Raw genomic sequence first — 23,894 nt, forward strand, 5'->3', positions numbered from 1 at the left:
CCCGATGGTATTTCTAATCCTGCCATGGGGTACAGAACAATACCCACTTGCACCAGGGAGATGAATGTGTAGGCAAATGACTCTGTGGTTTTCCCTTCTCTGCATAATGGGATCTGCCCAAGAACAACACAATACAGTTGGTATTTCTTTTAGTCCTTGCCCTTATGTTATTTAGAACAATTTACCATTGTTATCTCCTTCAACTTCCCTTAGTGTTGGTGGAAAATATTTCAAACCCTTCTCAAAAAAATGAGCAAACATATTAAGCACTATTACCCAAGTTTATAGAGTAAGCATTTTACTGGAGCTTAATCCTGACTCTCCTTTGAAATCCACAGTATTATACACCTTGTTTAATGTTATTACATCTGATCATTTTTTCATATACATAAATCCTGTTTTCCTCCTGAAATTCCCCCCAGTCTAGGACAGAATCCCTGTCTTGCATTTCTTTTTATTCTTAACAGCACTTAGCATAATGTCAGTCACATGATAGGTGCTCAGCAAATTTAACTCTTAATTCTATTCTGATTCCCAGTCTGAGTTCCAATTATAAGAAACTTGAGAAAACAGAAAATGTAAAAAAGGTAAAGGATTTCATCCTCAAACTGATTATTTTGCCTCATATTTTTCAAGTGTTGCAACGTGATGATATCGTCTTATGCTTTCAACATTTTGATTGAAAGAATATTGAGACAGGACGTAGTTTTAACACTGCTTTGGTGTCTTGCTTACCCTCCCTCACCCCCTCCAGCTGCAGTTACTGTTGACTGCTAAAGGCTTATAGCTACACCATGTTTTCCAAAGAAATGCCCTCAGTCGATGGGTGCTGTCTTGCCAGGAAAGCTAAGCACTCCCTTCAATAATTGACCTCAGAAGTCATTTTGTAGCCCACTGTCTTACATCAAGGGGTGAAAATTCTGCAAAGGATCCCTGCAGAACAGGCCATAGCTGGACTTTAACTGAGACTACATTCTTCCTTAGCTCTTTTTTCCCAATCCTGCTTAATTCTCTTGCTTACTAAGGTTTTCTTTTCTATTCATTTATTTATTTATCTTTGGCTGCTCTGAGTCTTTGTGGCTTTGCATGGAGTTTTCTCTAACTGCACTTCCCTGGTGGTCTAGACAGTAAAGAATCTGCCTATAATGCAGGAGACCCAGGTTCAATCCCTGAGTTGGGAAGATTCCCCCAGAGAAGGGAATGGCAACCCACTTCAGTATTCTTGCCTGGAGAATTCCATGGACAGAGGAGCCTGGAGGGCTACAGTCCATGGGGTCACAAAGCGTCAGAGACGACTAAGTGACTAACACCTTCAGGTTTCTCTAGCTGCTGCGAGTGGAGGCTCCGCTGCGTGGTGGTGCCCATTGCATTGAGCAGGCTTCTCATTGCGGTGGCTTCTCTTGAAGCTTAAGTTCTAGGCTCACAGGCTTCAGTATTTGGATCACATAGGCTCAGGAGTTGTAGCTCACCAGCTTCGTTGCTTCACGGCACGAGGAATCTTCTTGGATCAAGGATCGAACCCATGTCCCCTGCATTGGTAGGCAGATTATGATATGCTGTGCCACCAGAGACGTCCCAGGTTTTCTTGAAGAGTGCTCCCTCGGTAACTGGCACACATCCCAACCCCTGTCTCAGGCTCTGCTTCCAGAGACCAACCTAGGGCAGAGAATCTCAAAGGTCATGCGTGCATGCTAAGTCATTTCAGTCGTGTTCAACTCTTTGCCACCCTGTGGACTGTAGCCCACCAGGCTTCTCCGTCCACGGGATTCTCCAAGCAAGAACACTGGAGCGGGTTGCCATGCCTTTCTCCAGGGGATCTTCCCATCCCAGGGATCAAACCCGCTTCTCCAGCATCTCCTGCATTGCAGGTGGATTCTTTACAGCTGAGCTGCCAGGGAAACGGAAAGAAGCTCATATGCGTTAGGAAATCACAACCAAGTACTTTATAACTTCCTGAGTGGCTTGCTTTCTTACCCATGTATAGCTTTGTCTTCTGTAGTGGACTTGCATTTGCAGTAAATGCTCAGCTCTGGTAGGCATGACCGGCCCCTGGTCTAGTTGGTTGCCCGGCTCTGACTTGTGTGGAGCTGCCGGCTACTGGTTGCTGGGCTGGGTCCAGGGCGGCTGGCTGAAGAGCCCCAGGAGGCCCCAGGGCCAGTGCTGTCCCACTGGAGGGTGAAAACTGGTCCTGAAGTTAGTGGCTGTGGGGCCAGACGTAGCATTAGCCTGCTGGTGGGTGGGTGGGCTCATTTCCTGACATGGCTGACTGCGTGCTCTGGGGTGTCCTAAAGTGGGTGCTGGCCTACAGATGAGTGGGCTGGATCCCCGGGCAGCTGGTTGAGGGGGCCAAAGTGCCTTGGAACTGGCGCTGTCCTGCTGGTGGGCAGAGCTGAGGCCCAGGGGTTTCTGGGGCTCATGGCCCCTGGTGCGTGAGGCTGGTCCTTTGGTGGTGAACAGAGGCCTGCAGTCGCTGGCTGTAGGGAGCCTAGGCTTAGTCCGTACACGTGTGTGGGGTTGAGTCCTGAGCCCTCTGATGGACCAGGCTGTGTCCCAGGGAGAGTGTGGACTCAAGGGTTCCTTTAGGCAGCCTGCCTGCTGCTGGGTGGAGCTGTGTTCCTGCTCAGCCAGTTGCCTGGCCTGAGGCATCCTAGTATGTACTGGTATTTACTGAATCTATGGGTGGGGCTGGGTCCCAGTTTGGGTAAGCTAGAGGGAGGAGTCCAAAATGGCGCTTGCCAGCCCCAGAGCCCTCCTGGCAGAATGGAACTCCCAGAGTGGCCGTCACCAGGGTGAGCTTCAGGGCTCCTGACGCTGGGAGACTCCGAGATCAGCAAGGGGGTCTGACCCAGGCTCCTTTCAGATTACTGCTTCTGCTCCGGGTCCTGGAGTGTTGAGATTTCGTGCACCTGCTTTAAGAACGGAGTCTCTCTTTCCTACAGTCCTCTGACTCTCCTGAAAATAAGCCCTCTGGCCTTCAAAGCCAGACGTTCTGGGGGCTCATCTTCTCAGTGTGGGACCCCTGGGTTGCAGCCTGATGTGGGACTAGAAACCCTTGCTCCCCAGGGAGAACCTCTGCAGCTCTCATAACCTCGCATTTGTCGATCACCTGCCCAGGGGTTTCGAGTCTTGACCATAGTGCATCTCTACCCATCTCCTTGTGGTTCCTTCTTTATATCTTTAGGTGTAGATGATCTTTTCTGCTAGATTACAGCCTTTCTCATCTATAGTTGCTCTGTAAATTGTTCTAATTTTGGTATGCCCCTGAGAGGACGTGAATTCAGGGTCTTCCTACTCTGCCATCTTGGCCATCTAGCCAAAATGTTCTGACAAGAGAAGTAAAATTGAAAAGAGCAAGTAAAATTACTCCATCATAGAAGACATAATTATAAACCAGTAAATCATGGCAATCAAAAATTTAAAAAATGTTTATTTATTTATTTGGCCCTGTCGGATCTTAGTTGCAGCAGACGGCATCAATCTTTCGTTGAGGGACACAGAGTCCCTAGCTGTGGTGCATGGGCTTGGTTGCTCTGTAGCATGTAGGATCTGAGTTCCCGGACCAGGGATTGAACCAGCGTCCCTGGTATTGTAAGGTGGATTCTTAATCACCTTTCCTAGACCACCCGGGAAGTACTAAACTTTTAAGACTACTACAAATAATAAAGTAATTCAACTAGGTGGCTGGATTTATATCAATACACAGAAATTAATAGTTTTCTAGAAACAAATGACTGATATAGAATTTAATGGAAGAAAATACTCCATTTATAAGAAGAAAAAAAAAGATAATATGTTAGGAGGAAACAAGTAAGAAATGTATAAAATAAATGTTAAAATTTAACCAATAAACATAAAAGACTTGAAGAAGTGTACTGGCGTACCATGACTTCAGAAGAAAGGTTCAAAACCATTAAGTCATCAATTTTTCTAAAGTGAAATGTCAGGCGAAGTTGTCAGTTGCTCAGATGTGTCCAACTCTTTTACCATGGATGTAGTTCAACCTATGGACTGCAGCCTGCCAGGTTCTTCTGTCCAGGGGACTTCCCAGGCAAGAATACTGGAGTGGGTTGCCATTCCCTTATTCAGGGGATCTTCCCAACCCAGGAGTTGAACCTGGGTCTCCTGCATTGTAGGCAGATACTTTACCATCTGAGCCACCAGGGAAGCCTTCTAAAGTTAATATAAAAGTTACTTCCTGAGTTAGTATATAAATTTAAAACATAAATTAAAAAAATCCTAACAAAGTCTTTCCCCAGCCTTATTGAATGTAAAGGTGTACAGTGTAATGGTATATGTATATACCATTTTGAGATGATTTTGAGATGATTACCACAATAAAGTTAGTTAACACACCCATCACCTCACACACTATTTCTTTTAATAGTGAGAACATTTAAGATCTACTTTTAGCAACTTTTCAAATATACGATACAGGACTTCCCTAGTGATCTAGTGGTCAAGAATCCACCTGCCAATGTAGGGGACACGGGTTCGATCCCTGGTCTGGGAAGATTCCACATCCAGTGGGACATCTAAGCCTATGTGCCATAAGTACTTGAGCCTGTGAATTCTAGAGCCCGAGCCCTGCTACAAGAGAAGTCACTGCAATGAGAAGCCTGTCATCACAACTAGAGAGTAGCCCCCTCCCACAGCAACACTGCAACTAGAGAAGCAATGAGGATCCAGCACAGCCCCCCAAAATATATATAGTAATATATATATATTTAATGTCACATGGTAAATAGTATTGTAAAGGAATGCTGAGTGATCAGTGATCCTTTACAGTAAAATTTACCTTAGTAGTATATGCTTTGGGTTGAAAATTCTCAATGCTGATGTGTTGAGAAAAACTGATAGCATCTGTTTTTAATATATAATTATGCTTTTATGGTTGTAACTTTTAAAATTTGTTACTGACTTCCATTCTTTTCATTATGCATTAATATGCATTAATAATGCCCTATGCATTAATTCTTTTCATTTATGTGTTAAGAAAGCATAAATGTGCATTTGGATTACCTGATAATCCTCTTAATATATGGATTCTCATTGAGTGGTTCTCAAGTGGGCCTGAGATTTTCAATTCTAACAGACTCCCGGACCAAACTTTAAATGGCAAGGAACCGGAAGCTATGTGGAGAATTTTTAAAAAGTAGTTATAAAGAAAAACATATTTTGATTCAGCTGCCTTCCAATTAAATGCAAAGAAAATCAAAAGAAAACTATTATTTAAAATTTCACTAGAAATAGTCTTACAAAACAGATTTCAATCTTGCATTCCTTAGTTTTCTTGAATGTGGTAAAAGACATAAACAAAATCCATTGTTGTATGACTGATATCCATAAGCATTTTTCATTTGTAGTTTAGTAAAAGTAAAATGAGCTACCTTCAGTTTAAAATTCATGAGTTTTTAAAATCATATTTATTAAAAAATATTTAAAAGATGCAAGCTTGTTTTGACCACAAAGCTTGTTTGACATTTCTTAACCCCTGAAAAGTTTAAGAACCAGTAGTCTTTGTTACAACTACAAATAGATGTGATGATTTACTGTGCTGCTACCACCTCTGAATAGCTCTTGATAACTGGAGAAGGCTTTCATAGAAAGCATCTGTCTGTAGTGACAGGTTGCACTTTATGTTTCAAATAGGCCAGCTTTTTGAGAATAAAAACAAGTTTGAAAAAAGGAAGTAGAATTCTTAATTCTCAATATTCTTCCTGTCCTTATATTATTCCTGATTCTTTTAAGGTACTGTTTTAGTTTTTTTTTAATAAAGTAATTTATTATTTTTTTTTACTTTAACTGGAAAAACAATCATGCATTTGGGCAATCCTAAAACCCCTAGATATATTTAGCTAAATATAATACATCTTCATAAGTGCAGAACTTGCAAGGAAGTAAGGAATATCCTCTTGGGTCAGACAAAGAGGAAACTAAAAATCAGATCTTACTGTTCCCCAAATTTTCTATTTAGCAAAGAAAAACAAGAAAAGAATCAAAGATGAAAGAAAATGGATTTAACTCTAAAAGAAATGGGTGATTTAGAAGTTTGGTCTGGTGATCAGCAGTATCAGCATCACCTGGGCACTTGCTGGAACTATAGCCTCTCAGGCTCCGTTGCAGACCTGTGACGGCACCGGAATCTGCATTTGGATAAATGCTCGGGTCTTCCTATGATAGTACTTTAAGGATCACTGGTCTACGAGATGTCACAGTTGAAGGGTATTAGGAAGATTTCTCTTGACCATTAGGTTTTTCACTCATTCTTCTCAGTATCTAAAATTTCATTTTCATTTAAGATATTGTGGTTTTGAAAGCTGCTTTATAAAACATGCAACTCCAACAAGGCTAGTACTCACGTATTCATTTACTAACAAGTTTTCTAAATGATAGTTAGCTGGAAGTGGAGTTTTGAGGATCTAAGGTAAATTTTAGGGATTCAGAGAGAGGCATACGCTCAGATAAGGGGTGCTATTAGGCAGGACAGCTGGGCATAGACAGAGAGTGTGGTGGAATCTATGAGTAAGAAGTTGCATTCTTTGCCCCAGATTGTACAGGAGAGAGTCATTTGGTTCCAGTTTGAGCCCTCTCTCTCCTGTTACACCGGCTACTCATTGTTTGTCATTTCAGTTCAAAGTTCAGGCTCTGAACCTTTTGGATGGACTTGCATTCAAGTTCCAGTTTCAGAGCCCAAAAGGTCTTTTTAATTTCTCACCAGCTGTGTGTGTTTGGATGAGTTATTTCATTTCTTGGCACCTTACAGTTTCCTGATCTGTGAAAATAAATACAACAGTAGGACTTAAGGTTGTCAGGAGATTTACAACATAGCATATAATAGAATAGTGTTGTTGCCGCTACTATTATTGTTATTATTAGTGAAGGGCGCAGGGGGAACAAGGAAAAGTCTGGGACTATTTTGAGAGCACTGATCTCCTGGGGATAGAGAGTTTGTTATGTGAAATAACAATGTTGAAAAGAAAGATTGGAAAGGTTTAAGAGTAAAGTGTGCCTAATTAAAAGTTTTACTTGGCACCAAATATGAAGCGATCAATGGTAAAAAGTAAAGTTATTATACATTTCTCCAAAAAAGACAAGCAGAATTGCCAATAAACACATGAAAAGATGTTCAACTAATACAATGTGGTATCACTTCACACCAGTCAGAAGAGTCATCATCAAAAAATCTGCAAACAATAAATGCTGGAGAGGTGGTGGAGAAGAGGGAACCTTCCTACACAGTTGGTGAGAATGTAAACTGATACAGCCATTATGGAGAACACTATGGAGATTCCTTAAAAAACTAGGAATAAATTTACCATATGACCCAGCAACCCCATTACTGGGCATATCGTCTGCCTACAATGCAGGAGACACGGGTTCAATTCCTGGGTCGGGAAGATCTCCTGGAGAAGGAAATGGTAACTCACTCCAGTATTCTTGCCTGGAAAATCCCATGGACAGAGAAGCCTGGTAGACTATAGTCCATGGGGTCGCGAAGAGTTGGACATGACTGAGCGACTTCACTTTCACTTTCACCCTGAGAAAACCACAATTCTAAAAGACACATGTACCCTAATGTTTATTGCAGCAAACTATTTACAATAGCCAGAATGTGGAAGCAACCTAGATTTCCATGGACAGATGAAAGGATAAATAAGATGTGGTACATATATACAATGGAATATTACTCAGCCATTAAAAAAACCCAAATTTGAGTCAGTATTAATAAGGTGGATGAACCTAGAGCCCGTTATACTGAATGGAGTCAGAAAGAGAAAAACAAATATCGTATATTAACGTATATATATGGAAACTAGAAAAATGGTATTGATGAACCTATTTGCAGGAAAGGAGTGGAGATGAAGATGTAGAGAATGGACTTGTGGGGACAGTGGAGGATGGAGAGAGTGGGATGAATGGAGAAAGTAGCATCAACTTAAGTACACTATCATATGAAAAATGGGTAGCTAGTGAGAAGTTGCTGTATTACACAACCTAGTCTGGTGCTCTGTTATGACCCGGAGGGTTGGAAGGTTCAAGTGGGAGGGGAGATGTATGTAGTTGTGGCTGATTTGCATTGTTGTATGGCAGAAGCCAATGCAACATTGTAAAAATTAAAAAACAACATCAACAAAAAGTAAAGTCATTATGAAGTAGCAGAGAGGTAAGCCAGAGAAGACTGTAAGTAAAAATTGGAAAAAGCTAAGGACTTTGCAATGCCTTTGACTGTGTGGATCACAATAAACTGTGGAAAATTTTGAAAGAGATGGGAATACCAGATCACCTGACCTGCCTCATGAGAAACCTGTATGCAGGTCAGGAAGCAGTAGTCAGAACTGGACATGGAACAACAGACTGATTGCAAATAGGAAAAGGAGTATGTCAAGGCTGTATATTGTCACCCTGCTTATTTAACTTATATGCAGAGTACATCATGAGAAATGCTGGGCTGTAAGAAGCACAAGCTGGAATCAAGATTGCTGGGAGAAATATCAATAACCTCAGATATGCAGATGACACCACCCTTAAGGCAGAAATTGAAGAGGAACTAAAAAGCCTCTTGATGAAAGTGAAAGAGGAGAGTGAAAAAATTGACTTAAAGCTCAACATTCAGAAAACTAAGATCATGGCATCTGATCCCGTCACTTCATGGCAGACAGATGGGGAAACAGTGGACACAGTGGCTGACTTTATTTTTCTGGGCTCCCAAATCACTGCAGATGGTGATTGCAGCCATGAAATTAAAAGACACTTACTCCTTGGAAGGAAAGTTATGACCAACCTAGACAGCATATTAAAAAGCAGAGACATTACTTTGCCAACAAAGTTCTGTCTAGTCAAGGCTATGGTTTTTCCAGTGGTCATGTATAGATGTGAGAGTTGGATTGTGAAGACGGCTGAGTGCAGAAGAATTGATGCTTTTGAACTGTGGTGTGGGAGAAGACTCTTGAGAGTCCCTTGGACTGCAAGGAGATCCAACCAGTCCATCCTAAAGGAGATCAGTCCTGGGTGTTCATTGGAAGGACTGATGCTGAAGCTGAAACTCCAATACTTTGGCCACCTGATGCGAAGAGCTGACTCATTGGAAAAGACCCTGATGCTGGAAGGGATTGGGGGAGGAGGAGAAGGGGATGACAGAGGATGAGGTGGTTGGATGGCATCACTGACTCAATGGACATGGGTTTGGGTAAACCCCCGGAGTTGGTGCTGGACAGGGAGGCCTGGCGTGCTGCGGTTCATGGGGTTGCAAAGAGTTGGACACAACTGAGCAACTGAACTGAACTGAACTGAAGGACTTCGCTGGTGGTCCACTGATTAAGACTGCAAGCTTCCACTGCTGTGGGTGCAGGTCTGATCCCTGGTCAGGGAGTTAAGATCCCACACGCTGCATGTCTACAAGCTCATTTGCTTCAGTCATGTCCAACTCAGTAGCCCACCAGGCTCCTCTGTCCATGAGATTCACCAGGCAAGAATACTGGAGTGGGTTGCCACGCCCTCCTCCAGGGGATCTTCCAGTCCCAGGGACTGAACCCGCTTCTCCTGCATGTTCTGTACTACAGGCAGATTCTCTACCCATTGAGCCACCTGGGAAGCCCCATATGCTGTGTATCAGAGCCAGAAAAAAGAAGAAAGGCTAAAAAAAGCAATCAATTCTAGCCATTCTCATATACTGTCTGTCTTTTTTTCCCATTAACTGATTATTACTACTATTTAACGTGGTGGTGGTGTAGTCGCTAAGTTGTGTCCAACTTTTGCAGCCCCATGGACTGTATCCTGCCAGGCTCTCTTGTCCATGGGATTTTTCAGGCAAGAATACTGGAGTGGGTTGCCATTTCCTTCTCCAGGGGATCTTCCCAACCCAGGGATTGAACCCAGGTCTCCTGAACTGCAAGCAAATTCTTTACCAACTGAGCCACAAGGGAAGACACTATCTAACATACCTAGTGCTTTAATTTAATCATCTGAACACATGCACGTGTAATTCAGCAGTTCCCCCACATCTTTATTTTTGGAAATGAACAAACTGAAGGCTGATGCATTTCATTGCATTGCCAAGTTGATAAGATTTAGCCACAATCACGATGGAAGCTGGGAGAATTTCCAGATTATAGAGCTCGTCACCAGATGCTAAGCCTCTATCAAGGAAGTGAAATTGTGTGATTGATGGCTGGAATAAATTCATGCATGAAACAGGAAATAACAAGCAGTGAACAGAAAAGAAATCTACAATCGGGAAAACAAGCAGTATTGGAAGAAATAGCAATTATATAACAGCGTATTGTCAACTGAAACAGAACAAACTGTAGGCTAATTAAAGTACTGTCTAAGTACCATTGTGTTAGTTGGAGTGTTTTATATCATTACAGAATTTTAAATTAAATTCTAACTTTAACTGCTGCCCCATTTAGTAAAATCAAGCGTTTCATGCTTGTGTCTCCCCTTCTGCTGGCTCATGGTGTTGATTTGTCTCCTGTTCTGTGTCTAAATTGTGGAGAAAACTTTGACATTTTCATGCAAGTTCCATAGATGAGGACAGTGCTATCTCAGATCTGTGTTCTCATCTTTTCTGTTGTATTTTCTCTTCTGTAGAGTATCCTTCTCTGCCTTAAAAATGTATTTGCTCTTGCAATTTGCAAAATAGTGGCAGGGGAGGGGAGAATTTATGAAATATGAGGCTTCAGTGGCTGACCATGAAGTCTCCAATATCCACTCTTCTTTCTTGAGTCTAAGGAAAATAATCAGTGCATGAATTGAGGATTTCATTGAAAGGGTTCCATATGGAAAGAACTGGGGGACGTGAGCCAAGGAGTCTCAGAACATAACACGGAGATGGCTACCTGCTCAACTTACTTTAGGTGCTAGCCCCAAATATGCGTTTAGTTGTTTTTTTAAAGCACTGCCAAGGAGGCTGCCTGTGAACCATCTCATACACTCCCGTGTATTTAATACTACTTTTACAACGAAGATTCCTAAATTTATATCTGCTGTTATTATCCCCCACTTGACATTCAGATGCCTCCTGGACATCTCCATGTAGATATCTCGGTCTTAACATATACAAAAACGAACGTGTGCTTTTTCCTCTCCGATTTTTCGTCTCCATCACTCAGTTTTCTCTGTGTCATAAATGGTACCACCTGTCACGCAGCTGCTCACATCCGAAACCTGGCTGTCGTGGTCTTTCCTTTTTCTCTCAGCTTCCACACCCATCATCACATCCTCATCATTTAAACTCCAAAATGCATCTTCACTCTGACTTCTTTCCATCTCTACTGCCACAGCTTTGGTCCTGCCCATTATTTGCTTCTTGGATTATTGCAGCAATCCCCTGACTGGCCTTCCTGTTTTCACTCAAGTCTTTCTTCAGTCTGTTTCCTACACAGTTGCAGGGTGGTTCTCTTGAAATGCAAATTAGATCATGTCATTTCTTGGCTTGAAATTCCTAATTGCCTTAACGATAGAACTGGAACCTTTTGAGAATTCCCTGGCAGTCCAGTGGTTACGACTTGGCACTTTCATGGCCTTAGATCCGGGTTCAATCCCTGGCTGGGGAGCTAAGATCCTGCAAGATGCAGGGTGTGGTCGACTCTCCCTCCCGCCGCAAACAAACAAACAAAAGACAACGACTGAAAACCTGGGACCTTTATTACACTCTATAGACCTCCACATCAGTGATTTTCAAATGTAAGCATTTTAAAGAATCACTTGCAGTTAAAACACAGATCCCTAGGCCTGACCCCCAGAAAAATCTTATTCTCTGCCTGGGCCTGAGAACTGAGATTTCTAACAGATTCCCAGATGAGGCTAATTTGGCTAGTCGAGAAGCTGGCCTTGAATAGTAGTATCCAATTAAACCTCTTCTCTTACCTCCCATCCCTTCCTTCACTATATTCCAGCCCCAATGGCTCCCTTACGCTCAGTTACGCTAGACTTGCTCCAGCCTCAGGGCCTTTGAATATGCTCTCTAGGTGCCCTTATTAGCATTTATTCTATCTTTTTCTGATGACATCATCCCAGTTTCCTTACTTCTCTCCTGTGGTGTGTGATCTCATGAAACACTTAATTAAAGCATCAAGGGATGAACATGTGCCACAGGAGAAGCCAGTGGAAAACACCCTCACTGGAATTTGAACTGTGAGCAGCATGATGAAAATGGCTGGAGTAGTACTGCCAGGATGACAATATTGATCCAGTGGGGCAACTGGAGCCACTGGTTATTGATCTTTACAAGACTGTACTTCAGGCATCCCTTTAATCCTCTAAGTATTGTCATATTCTTCAAGTAAATTGCCTTTTTTAACTTAAATTGGTTAGAATTGGTTCCTGTGAAGTTTTGCTCTTTAAATTTTGACTTATGTCAGCTTTTCAGAAAGTTTCTTTGACAATTTTGTACAATATAGGTCCCTCCTTTACTTCTCAAATGATTGTTTTGCATATATTAAGATAAACTTTTCAGTTTAAATATGTTAATGTGGTGAATGGTGCCAATCAATTTTATAATGTTATCTTAAATTCAACATTGTTTGGTCATAGTATTTATTCTTAAAGCTTTGCTAGTTTTAGTTTACTAATGTTTTATTTGGGATTTTAGCAATATTCATTCAAAGTGAGATTGGCTTATGATTTTTCTTTACCTGTATTATCTTTGTTCAGTTTATTTAAAAGGGGGATTTATTTATTATAATTTTATTTGTTTATTTTTGGTTGTGCTGGGTCTCCATTGCTGCCTGGGTTTTTCTCTAGTTGCAGTGAGCAGAGGCTACTCTTGATTTGGCGATGCACGGGCTAATTTCAGTTGTTTCTTTCCCAGAGCAGGGGCTCTAGAGTGCAGGCTTCAGTAGTTGTGGGGCACAGGCTTGGTGACCTCGTGGCATATGGACTCTTCCCAGATCAGGGATCGAACCCATGTCTCCTGCATTGATAGGCGGATTCTCTACCACTGAGTCACCAGGGAAGCCCCTGCCCTCATTTTTAAACGATGGCTTAACTTGACACAGCAAATTCTAGGTTTACAATTGTAACTATTTATTTTAGTATTTGAGGATATTATTTCACTGACTCCTGGTTTCTTGTGTGCCTGTTGAGAAACCAGCTGCCATTCCTTTGCAGTTCATTTTTCTTTCTATTTAAGAATGTCTGTTTTTTTTTCTTTAAATTTCCCCACAATGAACCTAGTTATGAATTTATTTTGTGCTTCTTTAGGGGAACCTAGGTAGGAATTGTTGTGTCAGAGAAAATATTACTTTCCAGCCTTTTCAGATAATGCCAGATTGTTTCCTAAAATGACTGTCTTGATTCATATTCCTGAATTCTTACATCTTTATATTACATTATGTCATCTGAATTTTTGTGTGCTTATTTTGTGATAATTTTTTTTATCAAATGAAGGAAGACTGCTTCTCAATGACCCAACTGAGAAAGGAAAAGTTGAAATTTTATGTCAGTCATTTGCAACTCATCTTAAGGAAAACAATGACCAGATCATTTTTTAACGCACTTAGATTTAAATAGAACTTTTCTGGGGTCTGGCTTTTCTTAAATCCTTGAAAATAAACTTATTGAAATACCTTTTAATACCTGTTTGTGTGTGTGTTCTGAACTTTTCTTCATTTATAAGATTAACTTATTAATTAGTTTAGAATTTGGTAAAGAAATGGGAGACTTTCTAATCTTTGGCTAAAAATTTGCTAAAACAATTTTCAGAAGTCCTGTTTAGTACTTTTTCAAGTGTGTGTATTCCTTACATATATGGATTCCTATGGATGCTTTATGGACTTCCCAGGTTGCTCAGTGGTAAAAAATCCATCTACCAAGGCAGGAGACTCGGGTTCAATCCCTGGGTGGGGAAGATCCCCTGGGGGAGGAAATGGCAATCCATTTCAGTATTCTTGCCTGGGAAATCCCTTGGACAGAGAAGCCTGGTGGGCTACAGTCCATGGGGTCACATGACTTAACTAATGAACAACAACAACAACAATGGATTCTAATCCTTCTTCTATCACAGTAATAATTTTACTTTCTTCTTTTCAAAATTTTTTTTATCTGAATCAAAAATTACTTTTTTTTTCTGATTCTAAATATAATAACACCTAGAGTAATTTTAATGTCTCTAGTTGATCTTAGTGATTAAAGAAACTGCCTGCATTCTTTTCATTATTTAGGAAAAACTACTTCTAAACCATTTTAGACAATTAGATTGTTGGGTATCTTGTCTTTTTAGTTGTTGCTGTCTTACACTATATTTTGTTTAGTTGCTAAGCCATGTCTGACTCTTTGTGACCCCATGGACTGTAACCTGAGAGGCTCCTCTGTCCACAGGATTCTCTAGGCAAGAATAGTGGGTTGCCATTTCCTTCTCCATACAGTATATTGGAGTTAGGAAATTCTACAATGTTATATGCTGTTTGTACTTTTAGGAGGATATAAAAAATAAAAAACTGTCAAGAGTCTGAATTTTCTTTTGTCTATATAAGGAGATAATTAATGGCTATTAATATCAGGTGCCACATTAACCCTACATGCTCGAGAAAACCATAATTAAGATGTTTAAAAACCTTACTGTCTTACCTACTTAAAAACATTAGTACATTTTTTCCAATCTATTTTCTTCCAGTTTGCCTTCATTTAACACAATGGGGAGAATAAATGCTTCTGCAGGGTGTAGCACAATTCATCTGCCTAATTGCAGAATAACACATTACCTTGTTTGTAACTGAAAGAACTATATCTATTGTGATTTGAAGAGCACAATAAAGTCAGATTAAAATGTTCTGTATCCAGTGTGTCTTTATTTTATTTTTAAAAAATATTTATTTGGCTGCATTAGGCCTTCGCTGTGGCATGTAGGATCTAATTCCTTGACCAGGGATCAAACCCCCACCCCCAACAAAGGGAGTGCAGAGTCTTAGCCACTAGGCCACCAGCGAAATCCCCCAATGTGTCTTTATTTAAGGAATGAACAAAGCTATTCTTTTTAACCTGTAAAATGTGGACATTATTATTTTTTATTTTTCTTGATGTCATGAAAGGAATCTCTGATTTAATATAAAGCCAGACTGAGATAATTTGATGATAAAATGCTTACAGGGATATTCTAACTATACTTAAACCTATTACACTAGCCTTCATAATAATATTCCCGATTCTGACTTTTCCTTGTGACTTTCTTAAAAGCAGGACTGTTTATTAAGTATTGAATGTCTTTACAACTGATGAGAATCTAAGAATATATAGAATGTATAGTCAGAGATACACTGAAGAGGAAAGTACCTTTGATGACCTTTATTTTATTGTAACTTGATTTAGACTTCTTTGTATTTAAATTTTGAGTGGGTAATACTCAAAAGGTACAAAAGTTGAAAGGCACAAAAGGATACACAACAGGGAGTCCTCCTGTTCCTCAGGTCTCCCAGAGTAATCCAAGTAACAAGTTGCAGCCAAGGGTATTCTGCAGCTGCTCCAGGTAATAACTCCCTCTCGGCCCTCCTTTTTCTAAAAGTGAGGTTGAAGGAAGTGAAGCCTGTCACTTGCTCTTAAAGGCGCCTTATTTTGAAGCAGCAGCAGAGCCAGAATCTAGTTCCTGGCATTCTAGATCATAACTCTTTGCGATCCTTGCAGTAAGCCCACATTGCCTCTCTGCAGTGTCTAGTTGTTAACTGGCTCATCAGCGTGAATGCTGGATGTTTCAATCCGGATAATTCAAGTTTAAAAGTAGCTTGGTTTAAAACCGGAGTACTTGGGGCAAGGAAGTCTTATCAGAAGGCAACATTTTTGTTGTTGTTGTTCATTAAAGGAAAGAAGGGTTTTAAAGGGCTGACCTAGGGTTTAATCACACGGTTTGACTTTTGCTGAGTCTCGGGGATGGCGCGTGTCAGACCCAAAGCGCAGACGTCAGCACGGCTTCCACTCTGGCATCGGGGGACTAGTGTTCAGCCCTAGGCCTGCTCGCTCCTCTAACAAGGCGACTGAGACTAAGGCGCTGGCCTTGGTTCCATCCTTCTAGATCTCGGTCTGGACGCGGTGCAGAAGGGATAAGTCCCCACTGGTCGGATGAGTGCGGCACAGGAAAGAGTCGCGACGGCTCCAGAGCAGGCCCGCCCTGGGGGAGCCCGCCAGAGGATCTCGGGCTGCTTCGGGCCAAACAGCCCGAACAGACTAGGCCAGCCAGCTCTGGCCGCTTGGTCCGATCCGCTCCTGACCCACGGCCTCCACTCCTGGGGGGGACGCGGCAGGATTCGGCGATCCTACCCTTTGCCCCGCCAAAAGCAGATCCTCCAGCCTCGCTCCACAAGCAGCCCCACCCTGCCCTGCCCTTCCAATCCAGAGAGGAACGGTCACGAGGCCAAGAACGCGACTCCGCGCACTAGGCATCCCTCCGAGCTGGACCAGAGCGAAGCAGCTAGACTCGGCGAGAGTGGGAAGGAGCCTTAGCGAGCAGTTCTACGGCCCAATGGCTTTCTTCTACCTCCGGGTGCGGGCCAATGAGGCGTGAGGGGCGGGACTTCCGCCTCGCCTTCGGTGTTGTCGTCCGCGCTCCGACTCGGCTGTGGGGGTCGGTGCGGAGATCCAGTCATGAAGTCGGGGTAGAGACTTCTGCAGCGACGCGGCTGGCGTGCCTGTTTGTGTGGCGGGGTCAGCTTCCAGGTAAGAGCCTCTCCTGCGTCTCGACGGCCGGACGGCAGGTTTCCCCCCGTGGGGCCTGCCGGGGAGAACACACCCCCTCGCCCGCCCTGAAGCTCCGGGGCGGCCCCGCCGCCGTGCTCTTGGCTGCTCCTCAGGTTGGGTGCGGAGGAAATTATAGTTTAGTTTTGTTTTTGCAGAAGGTAAAATAAAAAACCCTGCGCTCAGAGGCCGAGTCTCCCTTGCATTCCTGCGCCATGAGTTTGTATCTAAAGTTGTTGGGTTATCTGTTTTGCTTCTTGCATTCCGCTCTTGAGGTGTCTTGAGCCTGGGGACCTCTCCGGAAGTCGTCTCTTTCCGGGCGTCCCCGGGCGAAGTCGCTTGAATTTAGTTGTGGGAAGGCTTTAGTCTTTGGGGAAAAAAGAGGGCAGTCGCCTCTTGGCTTTCTAACCTTCCTGCCGCCCCCACCCCCCATCCCGGAAGCTAGATAGAAGGTGGGAAGTGATTCTGCTAGGGACAGATAACCACGTCCCTGCCCCCTAAAGTTGGCAGCTCTGCCGGGACGCTTATTGAGTGGACCCGCGCTGATGAAAGGACTTTATCTCAGAGAGGGAGTGGGCAAACACCGAAGCCAAGCGATCCCAGAAGCACTCGTGCGTATTTGGTGGCAGTCACTGAGTGTTCCCCGTCAGCTTTTGGGTAAATTCCTCTATTTTGTCCTAATCTGGCAATAGTAGATTTCCAAAACCATCGTTTCATCTTCAGTTTCAGCACCGTGGGCAGCTGCTTAGGTTCTTTGTTGTTACCCCAAACTAGCCTGACAAGTGTTCCTCAGTGATGCTGCAGGAACAGGGAAAACTCATGCATTCCTTTCCACAATGATCTGTTGTTCTCCAAGGACAACATCTGCAGTATTTGATACAATGTAAATAAATAAGATGGGTGTGCTGTCGGAGAGTTCTAGTTAGAGATACATCAATGCAGGGTTTAAGGAAGGGCTTTCAAGGATTTAGTCTTTTTAGGGTTACATTTTAATGGGTCTATGAGATTAGCTTCATTTTGGAGTAACAAAACTGGGCTGTAGTAGCAGGTTTTTTGTTTGTTTTTGTTTTTTTGATTGAACAGCATGTGGGATCTTAGTTCCCCGACTCTGGTAGCAGTTTAAAAGAACTTTAAATAGTAGATAAGAAATGTAGTGGGCGTCTCTGGTGACTCAGTGGTAAAGAATCCGCCTGCCAATGAAGGAGTCACGGGTTCGATCCCTGGATGGGGAAGATCCCCTGGAGGAGGAAATGGCAACCCACTCCTGTATTCTTGCCTGGGAAATCCCATGGACAGAGGAGCCTGGCGGGCTACAGTCCATAGGGTCGCAACAAGTCAGGTGAGACTGAACAACAGTAACAAAGAAGTGTAGTGCAGGGCTCATGGGAATTTTGAAATCAATTTAGTGCATTGACATTAATGTTAGAAAAAAACAAAAAATAGCATAGGACATCCTATGGAGTAAGAGTAAATATTATTTCATGAAACTTTTGTTTCAGGTTTTAAATAATCTGTGAGTGTGAAGAGGAAGATGTAAATGTATACTGTATTATTGTGGATTGTGGCAAAACACTGGATCCCAAATTTGGGAGTCAGACTGGGTTCAGCCTTCAGCTCTGCCATTTACTAATTCTGTGACATTATCTGTGAATAAGGGAAGAATTATAAGAATTAGTTGATATAAAATATGTCTGTTACATAGTCAAGTCTCAAAGTAGCTGTTTTTGTTGTTATTATTTTTTGGAAATGTTTGCTAGAAGCCCAGTAAATTCTTTCTGTAAGGAACGACAACTACTGTTTTAATAATATATATTTTTTACCCTTGCCTTTATTTGAAGCCAGCAGCTTCATGTCTCCATGTATAACAGTAAATGATGTGGACAAAAAATCTTAATTTGCAGGGTTTAATATTGAAGGATTGGGAGAAAGTTCTCATCTGTCCTTGTTTAAAGCTCATTTCTTGCAGGCATTTGGCAGGGACCTAACTGTTACTGCATTCAGCACCCTTCCTTTGATGTTTCTCTGCATCCCAGAGTAACATAGATTTATCAAAAGTTTTCCAGGCACTAATTTTAGCAAAGTAAGGGCAGGACTTAGGATATGATAGGTTTGTGTCTTTGAACTGAATTGGATAGGAAGGCATTTTATGTTTTATAGTTTTTGCCATAAGGATATGTGAAATGGCATGGTCAGATAGCATGGTGTGCTTATTTCATGTTGGTATGACCTAAAAATGGTTGACGTTTAAGTAAAAATTGTGGTTTTGGACATTTTGAAATCTGGGAATGTTTAGCAGACGTCAAAATGAGTTTGGATCAAAGCAGTGTTTTGTCCCATTTGACATGTCACTGCCATATGGTATTGCATATGGTAATTTCACATGACATACAAAAGGAAGAGACTGAGCGTTGTCAGTTTTTTCAAAACAAGAAACAGAATTAATAGACATTTCTTTTCATTAGATCGTGGTGGATAATCATTGTTTCAAAATTCATGTTTTCTGCAAATATTTATTGAACACCTATCAAAAATACTGGTTTCCACCATCCTTTTACGTTACATAAAAGCTAATTTAGGAACAATGAGAACATATAATCAGTATTGTTAGTTTACATATCGTAGTACATAGGTAACAATCACAGTTGTAATAGCTAACATTGTTTACTACAGACAGACAATTCTAAGCACTTAATATTTGTGATTCTCTTTTTATAAATAGGGAAATGAAGGCATCGAAAATACATAACTTTCTGAGTTCACACAGGTTGTTAGTGGAGTAACTGAAATTTGAATCTAGGCATTCTGATTATGAAGCCTGTCTTGTATAATGTTTTATTAAAAAATACAGAATGCTGTGGAGTTATTTTGGATTCTTGCTTATTTAGGATGGCTTTGGGTAAGCTCTTTTGACCCTTGGTTTCCTCAGCTCCTTCCTCAAAAATATATTATTAAGCCATTATGTTTTTGTGGGGTAAGGATAATTTGTAAAGCTCTAGACAAGAGTATGTGTTCGATAAATCATGTGCCTCAGCCTTTTCCTTTCATATTGAGGATGTGGCCATTTGAAAGATTGTTAGCAACTGGAGGAGGATGATAGAAGAAAGAATTTCACCCAAGGACACTGCTGAAGCAGAGGTATAGAAGTGGGAAAGCAGAGAACATTTGCCAAGGTAGTATGTTTAAGGAACAGGCTGGTATAAAGATAGATGGATAGAGTTTACAGGAATCCTTAAAGGAACCAGGTTAAGGATTTTGTACATGATTCTTGGTTGAGAAGAATCCCTCTTTATAGATACTAATCTGGAACAAAGTCCATCGAAGGAGTGGAATTACAGTGGTTGAGGCAGGAAGTGATGATGGTGGGGTTGTTGTGAAGGGTTTAGATTGAGAATGTTAAGTGACCCTGGGAACCAACAGAAGTATGGGCCTTATTTTTGGGATGGTATTATGATGAAGAACAGATGTTGGTGGTGGAAGGGGATTTAGGAGAAGAATTCATGATACAGTCTTTGGCTGTGGAGCTGAGGGTTAGTTCAGATGTTTGGAAATGTAAAATGGAACCTGGAAGCCCTGTGTACTCCATAAAAAGAGTAGAGACCAGTTGCTCACCTTGTGAGGAAATGGTCTAAAGCCACAGTCCCCCTGTGGGTCAGTTTCGCAAGAGAGATGTGACTCCAGAAGACCCTCAGAAATGCAGATTTCTCACTTGATAGAGTTCTACCCACTGTTTTTCCCTGTAGTGTTGTTTTGTGTCCAGGGAGGATAGGGGTAAGGTAGTGGGGAGGGAAAATTTTGGAAAATTAGCAAGGCTTTCATTTATTATTTCAAAAGAGAGCCAGGAAATTGAAGACTAGGGATTCTCACATTAAGAACTTGGAAAGATGATGTGGTATAGTACCAGACACTTATAAACACATGTTGTATGTTACACTGTAACATCTCCAGATTTCTTATTTTGTGTCATCCCCTCTTTGTTATCCTGAATTGATTAATAGCAAAACCTTTAAAATCAGAGAATCTATGTGCTTATTAAGGGTCAGCAATGAAGGAGGGGATCTAGAGAGAGTGTATTCTACTTATAGCCAAGACTGTGGGAGAAGCTCAGAGGATAAAAGGAGAAGGCCTCCTGGTGTGGTAGGAAGTCTAGCAATTCTGTGAATCCTTGAACCCATTCTCTGGCTTCAGTTTCCTCATTTTGTAAGATGATGATGATGATAATACCAATTCTGTCCTGTTGCAAGGAAGAAACATGCCTAGAGGCCCTTTATACTTCAAAACTGGAGAAGGAAGTGGCAACCCACTCTAGTACTCTTGCCTGGAGAATCCTGTGGACAGAGGAGCCTGGTGGGCGGCTGTCCATGGGGTTGCACAGAGTTGGACACAACTGAAGCAACTTAGCACGCATGCGTGCGTTGGAGAAGGAAATGGCAGCCCACTCCAGTGTTCTTGCCTGGAGAATCCCAGGGATGGAGGAGCCTGGTGGGCTGCCTTCTGTGAGGTCGCACAGAGTCGGACAGGACTGAAGCGACTTAGCAGCAGCAGCAGCAGCAGCATACTTTAAAAAGGGCGCAGATCTAAGTAGAATGGCCTGTGGTTTCCTTTCTTGGCAGATTTTCTAAAGTTTGGTACAATTCGCTAGTGGCATGATACTAAATTAAGCAGTATAGTAATTTACTCGTCTCTGAACTGTTTTCAGTTTCCTGTAATGCAAGGCCCAAGTAACTGGCCAATCAAATAAAAAATTGGACATTAGGCATAAGCATTAAGACAAAGAAGGTTTGCATATTCTGTTATTCTATTGCTGGAAACATTACTTGGACTCCACTACTTATGAATTTTTCTATCACAGTCATTCACTCAACAAATATTGAGGTATTTTTTATGTCAGGCATTGTTCTAGGCATGCAGAGTATGTTAGTGAACCAAAAAAAAAAGTTAAAAAATCCTTGTCTTCATGGAGCTTATTTTAAAATAAGGTTAATTTTAATAGTTGAAAGTAATTAGATTTTTTCTTGTATTCTGGGTTTAATATAAAATTATGATTCTGAACAGATAAAGTACAAGTACTATAGCAGATTGTAACTAATTTTGTAGAGCACTTGAAAGGAAGGGACTGCATCATTCTGACTCATGCATGTCTCCCCATTTCCCCTTTTCCCAATGAAATGACTTTGATGTATTTAATGTTCAGCAAATGTAGGTACTCATTAAATATTTATGATGGGGAGAAGGAAGTTGTGTTAAGGCAAGGGCCAGATCTTAAAGATAGAGGAATCAGTTGAGCATAACAAGTATTAAGGGCCCCATGTGTTCACTAGATTGAAGGTACAGAGAAAGAGAAGGGTGCTGAAAATTGCATTGCCTGGCTTATGCAGAAGTACAGTTATATTGTAGCTGAAAGCATCACCATTAAAGGAATTTGGGTATCTGGGTGTTCCCCAACTTGCCCAATAAGTAGCTCGGTGACTTTGCATAAATAACTTGACCTCTCAGTTCATTTCCTCATTTGTAAAATGAAGTAATTTGAATTTTCCAGTTAAAAAAGTCGGCTTTTAAGACTTACAAAATGTCTTTTATCATTTCACTTTACTAGTATAGATAAAGCAGAGCCGATCATGAGCTTCCATTGAATAATAATCAGACTGAATTTATGCTTTTAGTTAACAAACTAGATGTTTAAAAAAGATGTCTACAAAATTAATACTACCTATTTGATGTTATTTACTAAGAAGACTACATTGTAATTTTAAAAAACAAGGCAAAATATAGCCTAACATGGAGTTTCCCCTTTTGCCATTATGAAGGAAAAATAAGCCATAATATTTTAGACCCCAGTAAAGGATGTTACTAGTTGTTCATACTTTAGTTTTACAACAGCCTCTGATTACTGTGTTAGGTGCTAAGTATCTAAAATCTGAAACCTCATAGTTCTTAACTTCAAGGGGTGATGAGCAAATTAAATGTTTCCTTACACCGTGGTGGCCTGGAGAAGGCACATAATGAGAGGCTGAGAGAAGAGAAAGTTCAGATAGTTAGCGGTTAGAGGTGACTGAGTAGGAATGGCAAGGGACAAAACTGGAGCAGTTCATGAACTTTTTAGTTTTCAACTTTATTCTAAAAGTTGTTTAATCTATTAAGGAATTTTAGGCAGGGAGTAATGTGATCAGGCATCTTTATATCTATCTTTATATACCTTTTAAGAGAATGATCCTTGGGGAAGATATTTATCTTGCTTCCAGTTATTTCAGTGCTATAAATCCTATTTGAGGAACTCTGTCTTTTATTCGGGTTTCCCTTGTGGCTCAGCTGGTAAAGAATCTGTCTGCAATGGGGGAGACCTGGGTTTAATCCCTGGGTTGGGAAGATCCCCTGGAGAAGGGAAAGGCTAACCATTCCAGTATTCTGGCCTGGAGAATCCCATGAGTTGGACACGACAGCGAGTCTTTTATTCTGAGCAACAGTGTTGTGTGGTTTTAGGGTATCAGTAACCTTGAAATATTTGGACATTAAAACTTATTTATGTCCATAGCCACATTAATGTAAATTGAGAAGACGGCTGAAAATGAAAGGTATTCTGCTTATTGAAATGAGAGAGCTTCTGGTCAGGTAAGAATTTGACTTAGGGTTATTTCTAAGGGGCTAAAAAAATTTGTTGAAGTTAGATTGAATATGACTCTAATTTGGGCTCATTTTTTAATGATCAGGATATCCAGTTAAACTTTTAAAGGGAATGAATCTTCAGGGAAAAATAATCCCACCTGATGATAGGTAAATATTTCTAAATCAAGTCATAAGAGAGTAGGAGTTGAATTTCTGCTTTGCTTAGGTGTAAAACATCTCATTAAATATTGAAGAATAATTTTTCTAATCACTGTCCTTGTAATTTACATATTTGACCTTCAAAAAAGAAAAATTGTGCTTCTAAGTTATACATTTATATAACAAGTATTTTAAATATTAATTGCTTAACATTTTTTGAGGTGAAGTTCATACAACATAAAATTAATAATTTTAAAGTTAATAATTGTGTGGTACTTAGCAAATCACAGTATTGTACAGCCACCACTCTCTAACATTTTTATCACTAGAAATTAAAACCTTGTACCCATTCTCTGCTGCTGCCAGCCCCTGGCAGCACCAGTTTGCTTTCTGTCTCTATGGATTTACTGGAGATCTCATTTATTCTGGAAATCTTATATAAATAGAACCATACAATATGTGACCTCTAGTGT

General features: G+C 41.1%; 1 protein-coding gene and 1 non-coding gene across 3 annotated transcripts in view; one reads left to right on the plus strand and one right to left on the minus strand.

The window, feature by feature from the left end:
• Positions 1-4,092: 4,092 nt before the first annotated feature.
• TRNAC-ACA (transfer RNA cysteine (anticodon ACA)) lies at positions 4,093-4,164 on the minus strand. Its single transcript has one exon. It is a non-coding gene; the product is annotated as a tRNA-Cys (tRNA).
• A 12,324-nt stretch (positions 4,165-16,488) lies between these two features.
• RNF13 (ring finger protein 13) overlaps positions 16,489-23,894 on the plus strand; it is a 111,230-nt gene continuing 103,824 nt past the window's right edge. For both annotated transcript variants that reach the window (XM_061168091.1, XM_061168092.1), the window contains exon 1: positions 16,489-16,644. The gene's annotated coding sequence lies outside the window, so the exon portion shown is untranslated. The remainder of the gene's footprint in view (positions 16,645-23,894) is intronic.

This window comes from Dama dama, chromosome 19 (assembly GCF_033118175.1).
Source record: "Dama dama isolate Ldn47 chromosome 19, ASM3311817v1, whole genome shotgun sequence".
Classification (NCBI taxonomy): domain Eukaryota; kingdom Metazoa; phylum Chordata; class Mammalia; order Artiodactyla; family Cervidae; genus Dama; species Dama dama.